The 14,635-nt window shown below is 33.7% G+C and overlaps 1 protein-coding gene across 29 annotated transcripts in view; it reads left to right on the forward strand.

Annotated features, from left to right (window-relative positions):
• PTPRD (protein tyrosine phosphatase receptor type D) overlaps window positions 1-14,635 on the forward strand; it is a 1,865,527-nt gene that overhangs the window by 193,903 nt on the left and 1,656,989 nt on the right. For 2 of the 29 annotated variants that reach the window (XM_072959434.1, XM_072959440.1), the window contains exon 2: window positions 1,216-1,385. The exons of the other annotated variants lie outside the window; for them this stretch is intronic. The gene's annotated coding sequence lies outside the window, so the exon portion shown is untranslated. The remainder of the gene's footprint in view (window positions 1-1,215; window positions 1,386-14,635) is intronic. 29 annotated transcript variants of the gene reach the window in all.

The raw sequence follows: 14,635 nt of genomic DNA on the forward strand, positions 1-14,635 counted from the left end.
TACCATGTTGCATGGCAAAGTGAAGATACGTGGTACTATGGCCTTAATTGTTTTATTTAATTTTATCAAGTATAATGAAAAACACACATGTTCAACAACAAATACTACTGCAGCTACTGAAATGAATATGATAACCCTGCCTGGTTGTGTTTTACTGTTTAATCATATTCTCTGGCTACTTATTTTTTTTTTTATGTTCAGGAAAATCACTAACTTAATTCAGTAACAGTGTTTCTCAAAGTTCTTTCTGTGAGTGAGTAAACTGTATCATGATGTGTCCTATGCCCTTTCATTACCATTCCAAAATGGGTCTGCATTATGTACAAACTTTGTTCTGTAACATCAGCGTGATCATATGTCTGTATAAGGATTAGTTTAAACTTGACTACGATGGTCCTTTCCATAAGTGAAACTAATATCTAGTGATCACAATCTAACAGTAAGAGGGATAAAATTCTCTAATTCTACTCAACTGCAATACTCTCTAGTCTTTCTAATGTATCTGTCCTGCATTAAAACCCTATTACTTGAACCATATTGCTTTCATAGGAGCACCTCTAATTGATTGGTTTAAGCAAAGTCTATTGGATTGAATTTATTTCTGAGAAAAGTGAGAAATTTTGCTGTCAATCATGTGTTATTTCATTTTAGTAGCTGAATTTAGAACAGAAATAGAAGGAAAAGTGAGCATCTACTTCATCACTGTGTCCAGAAGAGACAAGCCATTTTTAGGTCTCCCATTAGATGTTTGTAGAAAATATGTAGCATCTGCTACCTGTGAGCCAGATGCTACGTATCTTACCTTCTCTTCATCTTTTTGTGTTATACCTGCCTTCCTTTAATCTTAGTAAAGTATAAACGAGTCATTATTAGTCACATAACTAATAGAAGCACATATATAGAGGACATATAGTTCATCTTACATATTTTAGAGAAGACTTTCCAATAGGTATCAAAGGCAGCATATGCCGTCCCTAAGGCGATTTTTACTTGCACTCAAACCACACTTGTCTATCAAACTAAAAAATATTCGTTAGCACCTGCTATACCATAGGCTTATTCCTAGGTACAGAAATAATACTAACAGATATAATAATAATAATTATGGTTGTTACTAATTGATCACTGGCAATGTACTGGTATTATATTATATATCAGTATCTGTCATATTCAGAATACCCCTAAAATGCAAACAATCTTAACCCCATTTTACAGATGAGCCAAATCAAGGAGGTTCAGTAGATTCCTCAAGGTTCCAATCAAGATCTGTCCGAATTTAAAGTAGGTACCCCATTATGCCTTTGTTGACGTAAAATAACACCCTGAACACTCTGGAAGTTTTGAGGAGAGGAGAATCAATGCAGTAGTAAAGGAAGGCTTCTGGGGTAAGTGAGAACAGCTTCTTCTGTATTCTGTTTTCACCACCTTCTCATTTTCCAGTTTTGTTTCTATTGATTTATCTCCTTTATCTCTTCCTACTTTTTCATTGATTGCCCCTTTGTTTTCCCTCTAGCTTATTATTTATTCTTCTAGTGGGTTTCTAAGAGGTGGAACTTCCATCATTATTTCACTTCAGTAAAGTATTTGTGGTTCTTACCCCCATGAAGCTGGACACCACCTCAGTGGCAGTGGCTGTGTCAAAGGAGACCGCAGTAGATAAAGGTGTAGGCAAGGCAGTGGGCATGCCCATTCTTCCACTAATTCTACTTAAAGAAAGATCAAGATGATTTTCTGAGCCTTTAAGAGGTTTTCATGAGGTAAACGTCAAGGGGCTCTGTGTAGGGCTTTGGCACAATTTAATTTTCTCTTAATTTTCTCCCTGAACTTTGCAGTTCAGTTGAATTTTGCCATCATTATTCCACATGATTCCAATTGTCAATAAAGATGAACTACTTCATACTGTAAGCCCATTTCTGTCAAGAAGGCAGAATGTATAAGACATGTGTCCCTTTCCTGCTTAGTTTTTTCCTTTCTCTTTCTTGAAAGTAAAAAATGCATGCAGGAAAGTACACAGAGTATAAGTCTGTAACTAGGTGAATTACAGCAAAGTGAACCCAACTATGTATTCACCAACCAGGTCAAGAAATATGTCTAAGAAGATCCCCTCTTCCTCTTTTGCTAATCACTGCACCTTTCGTCTTTCCTTCAAATGTTAATGCCAACTACAGATGTTTTCACAAAGTCACTTTTTAGGGAAATCATGAGGTTTTTAATGAATTCATGTATGTGACATCAAAACGTGTTGCAAGTACATGGGAGTAAATATGAACAAGATGGGTCATGTGTTAATAATTACTCAAGCTGAGTTATGAACATATGGAGATCCATTACATCATTCACTGTACTTTTGAATATGTTTGGAAATTCCCATGATTATAGTTACGAAAATATCAAAAATATAAAATATAGCAATTTTATTGCTTATCTTCAGCGTACATCAGTAACACCACCCTTCAGTGTGAAGTATAGCCTATCACTACTCTACAGCTCTCTAATTTGCTCATCTCAAAATACCTAACTATGGAGGGTCAAGGGTACAGCTCAATGGTAGAGCTCATGCATAGCACACACCAGGTCCTGGGTTCAATCCCCAGTGCCTTCATTAAATAAATAAATAATAAATAAAATTAATAAATGAATCTAATTACCTTTCCCCTCAAAAAAATTAAAGAAAAAAAAACTAACTAATAGATCTTCATCCAGTTTGGGCTGGATGCTCATCCTGTAGTCCCTGGATGTCCTGGAGAACAATGGAGTGCAACTCCAGAGCTGTTAACTGGTCATGCAAATATCAAACTAGTGCTGCACCACCATCTAGAGGTCAATATGGTAACTGCGGAAGTCCTAACTTGAATGAGCTTCTCACATAGAAGCCTTCAGATCTGAATATACATAGCTGTTTATGTTACTGTGGAGAAGATAATCTGTTTACTACTATTTTTCCTCCAATTGAGTTTCCATAAGGAGATCATAGTACAAATCAGGAACCACCTGTATTTATAGATGGCATGGGGAAGGATAAATCATACAGTCATGTATCGGCAGCACAACAACATGTTTCTACCAAAGATGAGCCTCCCACTTGTCAGACAAACCACCTACAGAAGGACTACAGCAGTGTCAATGTTTTTTTAGCACATTCTTGATAATGAAATTCATGCTGAACTCAACACGAATAGCTTTTCTTTCCTCTTGGCAGTCAACAGCCTACACCAACCTGCACTTGACTGTTTATTTTTTTCTCTGGCTAGGCATGACTATGGGAATACAGTAGAGGATATTCTTGGGATTTATGAGACTCTTAATGTATTTTACTCCCATTGTTTTGCTGGCTACAAATAACATCCTTTTTCATGCAAAAGGGAGAAATCATTCCCATAAGTGTGTGTGTGAGACAATATGTCATACTAGTATTTACTGTAATTAATATACATATATTGCTAATTTATTATTATTTAATTATGTCCAAAATTATGAAATACATTATTAATGTAAAATTATTGGTTAAGCCCACTTATTTGTTTTCACTGTTTTATTCAGTAAATTTTACTGAGCAACTCCTATATACCAAACACTAAGAGATTTTCTTACCTGCTAGAAGGCCATAATATAGACTGACTCATAAAAAATACATTCAGAGTACAACAGGAAATCAGAGTGATAACGTTTATTTTTCCCTATAGGGGAGGTAAGAAAATGCTTCATGTGTAAGGCATCGTCTTGAAAGAAAAATGAAAACTATCAAGCTAAAACATAGGCAAGGACATTCTGGACAGAACAAAAAAGAATGTATTAAGAAGATTTTGAAGGCATTGTTTGCTAAAGTAAGAAGCTTATGTAGCTACTTGGAAAAGAAATAGCTGAGACTGTGTCTTGAAACATAGTCTGGGGTTAAATTAGAAATGTCTTTATACACCTCACTAAGCAGTTTGGGCTTACATTTCTAAGCAGAGAGTGGACAGCAAAGGTCTTTAACAAGTTGCAAGTGTCTGTATATGCTTTAGAAAAGCAAGTCTGATGAGAGTATCAAAGAGTAACTTAAGAAGTAAAAACCGTGAGAAGCTAGGAGGGTGCTACAATAATCTAAAGGAGAGATCATGAGAACATTAGCTGATGGCGTATGCCAAGGTGCCATTAATATTAGTTGGTGTAAAATCAAATATAATGTGGGGGAAAAAAGAGAGGATTGCTGAGAATGTCTTTGAGGTTCCTAGTTATATTAATGAGCAGATGGTATCATCATTATCCAACACAGGACTTTAGAGGGAGGAACATTTTTGTGCAAGAATTAGACATGTTTGCCTTCCATTACCATTGTACAAAGGAGGGTGGGGATGTCTGATGTACAACTGGAAATATATTTATCAAATTCCAGGCAGCTACCAAATAATATATGTATCACCAGGTGATAGAGGTAGTAGATTAGTTCATTGTAGCAGAGAATGCTCGGTGCCGAGTACTGTGAAGTGAGGACACGTCAGTTGGAGAAGAAAGCCAGCCCTCCTTTGTTCCCACCATGCCCCACTTCCCTGGCACTCTTAAAGCCCTAATCATTCATTATAGCTTGAGTATGTATTTGCTACTGTTCAGTTTGTGACACTCTAAGTTGCTACAAGGAGTCTGATTCTTAAGTTAATCGAAAATATAGTTGGATATAATATTACAAGTCTTTGGAAATGTCAAGTATGTATTTTCCTTAGAAATTCATAGAGGGAGGCAGCAAGGCACAGTAGTTAAGACTATAGATTCTGAAGCCAGACTGCCTGGTTTCAAATCTTAGAAAATAGATACGAGATCTTAAGTGATGTATTTCACCTCACTGCGCCTTGGTTGTATCACCTGTAAAACACAGAAATAATAATAGTACTTATTTGGGGGGATGTTATACATATTAAACAGGTTAATATTCATGTAAAACATCGAATAGTATGTGGAACAAATCAAATGAAATAAGAGTGTTCACTAAATAAACACTGATTACTTTATCTAATAGTTTTCGGTGGCATTGGTTTACATGTATAAAATGAAGAGAATCAAGCCTGACCCTTTCATTGCAAATATATAAAGGATTACTTTTTTATTAGTTTATTTTGACAATTGTTATCTATCTAAATCCTGGAATGATGAATCAATTCAAAAAATGGTGATGTGGATGTTTCTGCATTTTTCTATTCTAATCTTAACTGTAAGATAGCTTGCCTTTTCAAATTGTCAAATATGTGTTTATTTGTGTTTAATCCATAGGAAAGGTCATAGGAAAAACACTGACAGTTGGAGATATCCAAACAAAGCATCACAGTATGTCCCCAGTAAAGAATTTTAACATCCCATGTGACAATCATTCCAGTAGCAGTGAGAAATGTCACTTTTCAGTTTGTCCTAAAATAATGGCAACAGTGTAAATGAGAAGGGGAGTGTGTGAAAAAAATAGAATCATGATATACATAATGTTTAAAATCTCTGTTACTTGTTATGACTTTTAAGTCACTTTAGTTACTGAAATTTGAAAATCACACCTATCAGATGCTTATAGGACCTTGAGACTCAAAGAGCAGTCCTTAGATCCTTACTTAGCCTTGACTTCACCTGGGAACTTGTTAGAAATTCAGAATCTCATGCTCCATGCAGACCTTCTGAATCACAGTCTACATTTTAACAAGACTCCCAAGTGATTTTATAAATGTTAAAATTCAAGAATAACTGAGTAAGGACACCTGGAACTCGGTAATAGATGGAATTAATGGAGAGTAAAAACAAAATGAACAACCCTCTCTCTAGCTCCACTTTACTGAATTTCTGAAATAAACCTACTTGATAGGTATAAAAATTACACTTACTTTTATTCTGCAAATATTCATTAACAGCTTATTCTGTACTAGTCACTGCTCTGGATTCTAAAGATAGTGATGAACAAAATAGACAAATTTCTTTATACTTGAAGTGTTAATATTCGAATGTGTTCCAAGAGAGCTAGAGGAAATTCTTATTTAAGAGCAAGATTTTAAAGAAGTAGGCTTTTCTAAACATGTGGAATTTTCCCTAAAAACCTTTTACATATTCTGTTGTTGTACGGCATTGCTCAGATTTAGTCGCTGCTTCATTCTTATTCAGATTCTGGGGCCAGATTGCCTAGGCTCAAATCCTGGCTCCCTGACTTAAGACAAAACATTTAACCTTTCTGTTCCTCTGTTCCTTAGTTTTCTCATTTGAAAAATAGGGGCCATACTAGTGTCTACATCAGGATACTGTTGTATCAGTGGGGTTAATATACACACAGTACTCAGGGCTGTGCCTGCATTTGGTATGCAATATATAAGTATCAGAGACTTACTGTTTTCTGGTTGTTGTTAGTGAAAATTATTAGTGGTACTTTTCTTTCTTGAATATGTATTTTGAGGAATTAGTTCAAGTTTTGGAATAGATAAAAAGTCTGTGGTAAAACCAGCCACTAGTGGGGGAAGTGGGGGAAGTGGGGGAAGAGTGGGCAAAATGAGTGAAAGGGATTAAAAGGTACAAACTTTTAACTATAAAATAAATCATGGGGATGCAATGTACAGCACGGTGATTGTGGTTAATAATACTGTATTGTTCATTTGAAATTTGCTAAGGGAGTATATCTGTAAAGTCCTTATCACAAGAAAAAATTAATTGCAACTACTTTATGTAAGGTGGCAAGTGGTAACTAGATTTATTGTGGTGATCATTTTGCAATGTATACAAATATCAAATCATCATGTTGTACACCTGAAACTAATATAATGTTGTCTGTCAACTATACCTCAAGTAAAAAAAGAAAAGCCATCCACCAATGGATTTTGAAACATCTGTACTAGTTAAGATGTTATAAACGCTGACTAGATGTTGATAGAGAAGACCAGCTTCTATAGATTCTATCCTGGACCAAAAACCTGGACAAGGAGATGCTTATTTTTAACCCCTTATTTGTTTCTTGCATTTTGCACAATCAGGGATTATTAGATTTTTGTGCTCTGCACAGAGGAAGTGTGTGTGCTCATTTAATTTACTTAGAGTCGTTCTCACATATCCAAGCTTTTGGTCTTTAATCTCAGTTCCTGTCTTGGTAAAGTTTGTTGGTAAATGAGCAGGAAGATAATTCTTACTTTGGTTTCGTTTCTCAACTTTTCATGTGTTTTAGTGAAATCTCTCCGAGTGCTGACTTATTCCTTTTAAATAGTATAATAATATTTAAAACCTCGAGAAACCAGTGAAGCCACCTAACCAATCACTCAGTAATTCTATTCATAGGACTTTTTTTTTCTTTTTGTACAAGTGGAAATAGGATTTCTAAAAATTAATTCACATTCCTTACTAATTCTTCACCAATTTGGAATATTTATTTCTGAAGTACCTTTTGCTTAAAAACAAGAACTTAAAGAATAATATCAACCAGGTGTGTTGTCTGTACAGTTTTATACAAGTTCACTGTGGTCAAGTCTTGGCCAGCATGTCCTGCCGTACTCCTACATGGGTACATCATTTTGCATCTCACCCCTATGCCTTTCCCTACACCAGTAGTTCTCAAACGTGTGGCTGGGAGATGAAATCCTTTCAGAGGAGCTGCAAGGTCAAACCATCTTTGTAACATTAGGGAATTATTTGCCGTTTTCACTCTCATTCTCTTATGAGTGTACAGTGAAGTTTTCAAGAGGTTACATGACGTGATTTTAACAACAGATTGAAAGCAGATCTGAGAATTCACCTACCATTAAGGCAGACACTTAGAGACATTTATAAAAATGCAAAATAATGCCACTCTTCTTACTTTTTTGTCTTAGAAAAACATGTTTCAGTGGAAAGTATGTTTTATGTTAGCATTTAATGAGATTATTATAATCAGTTAATATAAATAAATGTTCCCAATGCTTTTGATTTTAGTTTATAGGACAGTAAATATCACTAGATAAAAACTATGTAAATGAAAGATTTGGGGGATCTTAAATAATTTTTAAGAGTGGAAAGGGGTTCTAAAACTAAACAGTTTGAAAATTTCTGGTCTACATTATTTTCTTGGCATGGCTACGGCAAGGAACATGGGGACGCTTGCCATGTAGTCATATATGTAGTCATACTCTGACAGGTTTATACCCTTCCCAGTCAATGCTTTGTCTGTGCAGAGTGGAAGGAAAGAAGAGCGGTAGAGTGAGCCAAAGAAAATGTGAGGTGCTCGGTAGAGAAAAGTCTCCTTTTTAGATTCTTAAGTGCTATAGTATGGCGCACAATGACATGACATTACTTTCTTATTTAGATAAGAATAAGTAGAATAATGACTAAAACTGAGTGTTATTGTGACTGATTATGTGAAGGACTTGAAGGCACCTCTTTGGATTTTAATGAGTTCAAGCCCTTTGCATTTTATAGGCAAGGACACTGAAGCCATTTTTAATCTTAGGTCTTGCTCTGAGTCACTGTAACTAAATTAAGACTCAGAACTCAAGTTTCCAGCATTTAGTTTTATTATACTACCATGTATCTCACAAAAGTAAATATCCATGTTTTCTTTTAGGATAATTATGACTATAGTTATTTAGAACTAGATCATAATATTGTATCTCTGAACAAAAGCCTAGTCTATGAGCTAATAAACTGGAAAGGGATATTGAGAAGATGTAAATGAATGGTAGGTATTTGTCAGCAGATTAGGTGTAGAGAGAGGTTCACCTGCAACTTTCAAAACAGCATATGCAGCTCTCCGTGTAATTTTGACAAATTATTCCAATAGCCTGTAATACTCTTCATTTGGAGATTAAAAGGGGCTTATAATTATGTCTCAACTTTTAAAACCATATCATTATCCATTCAGTTAATAGAGTGCATTGATAAAAATCACAGTATCCCCTGGTGTACACTAAAATTGTTAAGTAGAATAATTTATGCAAATTACTTATAGAGTTAATATATGTTAAATATGTTTAATTACACTGCAGAACTTAGTTCGCTGCAGCACACACAATTATTTTTAATTATAAAAACAGATATTTTGGAGATTTATGTTTAACCAGTTACACTGCTAGTTAATATGCTTTTCTTCCTTGCTTTCAGTAATAAATTTAAGAAAACAGATTAATAATTTGTGCCAGAATCTTCCTGATACTGAAAAGCTTATGTATATTTTAATGTTTGCATTCTCCAAGATTTAAAAGCTACCAAGTATGTTCTGGGCCTTATTTACAATGCATAGTTATTACCAAGAGATGGTAAAGAAATTAATGGAAGAAACAGCTTAAAGACATAATAATATTTCCCTCTGGGGAGCAAAACTGGGGCAATAAAGTGGAAGGCGGCAACTTTTGCTTTTCTTATAATCTTTTTATTACTTAATTTTTAATCATATATGTATTACTTTGATTAAAAAATTAAATATAAGAAAATGTACATACACAATTTTATAAAACAATGTTTACCCATCACTCTCTGGCACTACATATTTCTTTTATTTTGATTTATGTAGAAAGCATGGCTGAATAATGAATGCTCAAATGTTAAAGACAGATCTAATGATATAAACTTGAGAATTTCCAAATTTTAGAAAAAAATACCCTTTCCCTTCATTTTGTTTTTGCACATCACAGTATTAGGTACTAGATATATAATATATGTATACATATGAGCAACAAATTCACCTAGTATTATTGAATTATATATTTCTATAATAATAAGGCAATGATGTGATTTTTCCATTGCAGAGTATTAGTTTCAAGTGACCTATGCATCAGCCTACTATATACCAACCCACAATCCTAGAAGTTATAAATTTTAATATAGTACTTATACAGAAAGCATTATACTACATCATAGGGAAATGCATTACCTATTGAAGCTCAATATATATAATGTTTTGATTTGCATTTCTCTGATGGTCTATTGACCATTTGTATGTCTTCATTGGAGAAATGTTCGTTTAGGTTTTCTGCCCATTTTTGATTGGGTTACAATTTTTTTTTTCCTTTTTCTGTCTCTGAGTTGTATGAGCTATTTGCATATTATGGAAATTAAGCCCTTGTCAATTGCATCATTTGCAAATATTTTTTTCCTATTCTGTAGGCTATCTTTTTGTTTCATTTATAGTTTCCTTTGCTGTGCAAAAGCTTATAAGTTTAGTTAGTCCCCATTTGTTTCTCATACCCATCAGAATGGCCATTGTGAAAAAGTTCACAAAAAATAAATACTGGAGAGGGTGTGGAGAAAACAGAACTCTCCCATTGGTGAGAATGTAGTTTAATGCAGCCATTATGGAAAACAGTATGGAGGTTCCTTAAAAAAAAAACAAAAAACTAAAAAAAAAACTAAAAATAAAGTTGTCATATGATCCAACAATCTTACTTCTGGGCATATAACTAGAGGAGACTCTTATTTGAAAAGATATATGCACCCCAGTGGTCATAGCAGTACTATTTACAATAGCCAAGACAAGGAAGCAACCTAAATGTCCATCAACAGATGATTAGAGAAAGAAGTTGTGGTATATATAAAAAATGGAATACTATTCAGCCATAAAAAGAATAAAATAATGCCATTTGCAGCAACGTGGATGGACCTAGAAATTGTCATTCTAAGTGAAGTAGGTCAAAAGAGAAAGAAAAATACCATATGATATCACTTATATGTGGAACCTGGAAAAATGACACAAACAAACTTATTTACAATACAGATATAGAAGACAAACTTATGGTTACCAAGAAGGAAAGGAGGTTGAGGGATAAATTGGGAGTTTGGGTTTTGCAGATACTAACTAATATATATAAAATAGATAAACATCAAGGTCCTACTGTACAGTACAGAGAACTATATTCAATATCATGTAATAGCCTATAATGAGAAAGAGTATACAAATGAATATATATATGTATAACTGAATCACTGTGCAGTATGTCAGAAATTAACACAACATTGTAAAACCAACTATACTTCAGTTATATATGTGTGTGTGTGTGTGTGTGTGTGTATACATATAACCTTTGTGAACTACTTTATTTAGTGATTTTATACTACTATTAAATAAACAATTATATTGAACATAGAATGCACTTAAGAATGTTTGTACAGAGAGTATACTTTTCTTACAGCAGTATATACTGTACCAGTGGTGGAATATAATAAATTAAATATAAGATATTTTTATAATTTATATATTATGATATTAAATATTTTCAGATAGATTGCTCTATTGAGCATGATGCTAATATACACAGGTCTTTCAAAATTAACCCACAGACTTTGCAGTGCTTAACTGTATACATTAAAGAGTGCCAAGCTAACGTTAATGTGTATACTCTACTACATTTAATTGGATGTTAAAATATGTAAAGATTGCTTCAGTGATCAATGAAATTATAATATCCTACAAGGAAGTTGTAAAAATAAATATTAAAGCTAGCACATTATTTATTTGCTGTGTTTATTCCCAAACAGGTTTACCGTGAGTCTTATTTATTCTACTTTGCATGATTAAAGGTAGCAGATTTTTCTGTCTGAAGAATTTCTGGACAAAAATATGATCTTTTAATGAAGACAAACCTCTGTTAAATTATTATGTGGAATTTCATTATCTCACCATTCTCTTTTGCCCTCTTCCCTATAATTTGCTTTCTTGAATGTTACACATTAGCCTTCTAATAAGGTTTTTCTCATCCATCCAAATCTTGAGCACTGTAGCTGGGGCTTTTGGCTATAGATGTATCTGGAAATAGATCTTTATTGTTACTGTGTTGATAGTTTTTAGATGGAAAGAAATACTTTTTAAATTCCACACAATTACCTTTCTTTTTTATTACAATTAAGCACTAAATACTAACTTCTGATTAATGGAAAAGTGCACTGTGATCTCACAGCCCTGTGCTAGATTACAAGTTACTTAAATGTGAGAGTACTTTCTTTTGATCTTTGTATACCCTTAGTGTGTGGGTTGTGATTTGTGAGTAATGGGTATCTTTTAATTATCTGTAAACAATCTCCTCTTTCCTCCTGTCACAAAATGATGTAATAATGCTGTGTTAATATTATCCGATGTGTTTGCAGCACTTAACAATGTGCCAAGCTTGTTTTAAGCACTTTGCATATATATTAGCTGATTTAATTTTAACAACAACTCTGTGATGTAGATATTAATTTTATCCCAGTTTACAGGAACTGAGCAAAGAGGTTAAATCATTTCCTCAGGGTCATATAGCAAGCAAGAACAAGGTTTTGAAATCAGGCCATTAGACACTAGAATTCATTCTATACAGTACTGCCAATTTTCATTAAGGAATGAATCCTCCAGGAAATAACTTACTTCTAGTAGAGAGTTCTCAGAAATTAAGTTTTATGATGGTTAAACTAAATCAAACACACGAAAATCAAATATACATGTCTTCTTAAGGCAGTATTCTCAAAAGTGGCTGGTGTACAGTGCAGGAATACATAAGATAATCCACTAGAGGTTGGTAGAAAAATATTAATTTTCTGTTTCTATTATATTTGTTAGCTCTTCCTTTCTTAATCTTGGAGTTTTTTTTTTTTACTATGTCAACTATTATAGTATAGTAGTGTATTTTATGATTTATGAATAAGTGATATACAAGTGCTGGTGGTGCTTGTCTATTTTAAAACATTTTTATGAGTATATGAGCTATAAAGTTTGGACATAATAAACTTATAGAAACTACCCAGAACTTAAGTAAAAATAAGATTTAGGGTAATAATGCATATAGCAATCTGTGCTAGAATACGTTAGTTTTATATTTTATTCCTGAGTCTGCTTTCCTCATCTATATGATGGCAATATTAAGTACCTTTATAGTTTTATTACTAGGACTAAATAGATAAAACGTGTATGAATTTTTTAAAAGCATAAGTCTCTACAGAACTGCTGATTACTCAAGTGTGACTCACTGACACTCTGAAATGGCATTTTGAGTATATGGGGCAAGCCCATGTGAGAAATTTTTGTGTGGGGAATCTTCTGGGCCCCTTTATGGTTAAACCGTCTAGTTGATGTCCATGGCTGGCATGAAAAAGACAATTCCTAGGGGACAAATAATCTCCTAGAGGCACTGTCTCTGCCACTTTACTTCCTGCTGCTGATATTTCTGAAGTGCATTAATAGGCTTTTAGGAAGCCACACTAGCCTCTGGCCAGGCAGACCTGAGCTTGGTTCAAACAGATACATTTTAAAAAATCTGAAAAGGAATAAGGCAGTTTTCACTTTCCTCTAAAGGTCCCCCATTTTAAATGAAAAAGAGAAGTCAAGTGAGTTAATAACTTGAGTTGTGAATATATTCAGTTAATAGACAATTAATATTTTTCGTGAAAGTATCAATGTCATTCCCAGTACACGCATCTCAATGTATCTTCTAATACCACTGTAGATTTTAATCTAGTAAACACGATTAGTGGATTTCTGCTGGCAATGTTGATGTATATTTTAGTATATCAAGTCTGCATATTAGTTAAAATAGGCATATCATACAATTTCTTCTCATTTCTATACCTTCCATATTTAAAGTACAGAAATACAGAAACATTACCCAAAGAGTGATCCATAGAATACCAGTCTGTAAGCTTTCTATTATTAACAAAATATTCCATGATAGAATATGTCTACAAAATATAACAGTTCACGTAACACATTATTGAACCTGAGAAGTCTCAGTACTTCGGATATTCCCCAAATCTATTTGATCAAGAAAAATTTTAACTCTTGTTTGTTTGCTAATATCACAATAACAAAATTTTATAAAGCAAGATGGAAAAAACCAAGATACAGATGTCTCAGTTATAAACTTTTCAATCATTCAAATCACATGATTAGAAAATTCCTTAATAGAAATGGAAATTTTGCTGATTTTTTTTTTTTTTTGCCAAAAGAACTTACCTATTTTACCAGGAGAACATTTACCACAATATGTGTATAATGATGTACAAGCCTAAGAAGACTGCTTTAGGATTATTTAACTAAGAGAAACAATATATTTATAAGCCTTCTATGAGAAAATGTGCATCTATTTAATGAAAAAAATTTGCAAATTGATCTTACCATGCTCTGTCAATTAACAATTAAATATATGTTAAGGTCAGAGAAAAGTACCATGATCACATTCAAAATTGATGGATGACATGTACTATACACACCAAGCACACACAGCACACACTCTTCCCACATCCTCTCTTCCCTCTACCAGAATTATTCGATGTATTTCCCACCCCATGGTAAAAAATGACATGAAGAGGGAGCTAAGACATAAAAGAGGGCATGATATCATACTAGCTGTTGCCTCATATTTCACAGTTTTCGTATGATCCCTTACAACAATGTGACAGACAAGGAATTTCAAACCACCCTCTCAATACAAACAACTTCTTGTTAGGATACCAAATAACTTCTGAATGAAATACAATAAATATTCTTGTGCACTGGTAGCTAAGAGTCAAAGAATTTAAGGAAAATCCTTGACAAAATCCTAAAAGGAAGTAAGAATCTGGTGTGGCTACTCTGTGCACATTTGTCAGCACCCGAACCCCAGAGACTTGGGTTGTAGAGGTTATAAAGAGGGCAAAGGACAGCATCTGTGGCATTTGGGGAATTCTACCCTAAACTAGATTGACTTCTGTGTGTATCATACAAAAATGTATATAT

Source organism: Vicugna pacos, chromosome 4 (genome assembly GCF_048564905.1).
Source record: "Vicugna pacos chromosome 4, VicPac4, whole genome shotgun sequence".
Classification (NCBI taxonomy): Eukaryota; Metazoa; Chordata; class Mammalia; order Artiodactyla; family Camelidae; genus Vicugna; species Vicugna pacos.